Genomic DNA, 1,507 nt, shown 5'->3' with positions numbered 1-1,507 from the left:
GACAAAAGAAAACAAAACAACACCAACAACAAAAACCAATGACAAAAAATAAATAGATAAAAAATAAAACTTAAAAAAAAGAAAAACCTGTAAATATTTCAAGGTCTGTTTGTTGACCTCTAGGAGTGTCCTCCAGTCGAATCCAATGGGGTACCACACCCTGACCCCAAAGTCTATCCTTGGCACTCCCTCGGGACCTCCCCGCTCTGCTCCCCCAACTGCTCTAGCGCACACCCTTAATGTTTTGCCTCGGTGTGGTGAGGTTAGACTGGGCCAATCCAGACACTGTGTCTCCAGTGTTGTACCCCGTAAGGCCATGGGTTAGCGAGGGACATCGTGTCTAGTAGTGGAGACAGCTATATGTTCCACTCCGTGCATTGGTTGTTGTGAGTGGGAATATCGTTCTTCAGGCTTGATGGGCCAGGATGTGCTCCACTCTCTATTCTTCCCTGTTCATTTGCTCATGTGTGCTCTGATCAGACATGTACCTCTCCCTGAGCTGCAGCTTCAGTGCTGTCTTCTAAAGTTAATTCTTCTAGGGGTAGGCTCAGCTGTCCACATAGTTAGGATTTGGGCAGAGCCCTCAAATCCCTCCACTGTCTCCCTCCTCCATGCCAGCAAGCTGCATTCACAACCCCGAGCACCAGGTCAAAGTCTGGGCCCTCTTTCCCTGTGGAGATATTAACAATACCATTCCTTTGGGTGGATTTGTGTCCTGTTTCCCCGCTATACATTTCTATCTTTCCACCCCTCCTTTTTAGTTGGCTACCATATGCACCCCTGGATTTGGTTTGGCCCCTTCCATACTACCTGAACCTCACCCCAGGAATGTTTGTATGTGGTTGCTTTGTATACCATAGTTTGTATATGGTAGCTTTGTATACAGAAGTTTGTATACAGTAGCTTTTTCCCTGTGCCCCTTTTCCCTGTGCCCCTCAGCAGACTCATGTTGTACTTGTCCTTTTGCACTTGGCTTATTTCACTTGGAATCATTTCCTCCAGTTCTTCCCCTGTGGTGATATGCTTCGTGCGTACATCACTGCTTTTTAGTGATGCATAGTACTCCACTGTATGTATGTATCAAAGTTTTTTTTTAATCCATTCGCCTGTTGATGGAAATTTGGGTTGTTTCCAACTCCTTGCATTTCTGAACTTGCTGTGATGAACATTGGAGCACAGATATCTGGCCCTGGTTTGTTTCTTGGCTCTTCTGGGCATATGCTGGGTCATATGGTAGCTCAATTTCCATCTGTTTTAGAAATCACCAAATCAATTTCCAAAGTGGCTGTACATACCAACAGGTCCACCAACAGTGGATGAGAGCTCCTATCTCCCCACAGCCCCTCCAACACTTGCTACTTTCTGACTTTTTGTATTGGGCTATCTTTGAGGGTGTTAGGTGGTATCTCAATTGTTTTAACTCTCATTTCTCTTATGAGAACATTCTCTCATATGTTTATTGGCCATTCGGATTTCTGCCCCTGTGAAATTTCTGTTCAGGTCCTTT

This window comes from Echinops telfairi, unplaced genomic scaffold, assembly GCF_000313985.2.
Source record: "Echinops telfairi isolate 266 unplaced genomic scaffold, ASM31398v2 ScPeMD7_7138;HRSCAF=8121, whole genome shotgun sequence".
In the NCBI taxonomy this organism is placed as follows: domain Eukaryota; kingdom Metazoa; phylum Chordata; class Mammalia; order Afrosoricida; family Tenrecidae; genus Echinops; species Echinops telfairi.
This window is presented reverse-complemented; position numbering follows the sequence as displayed.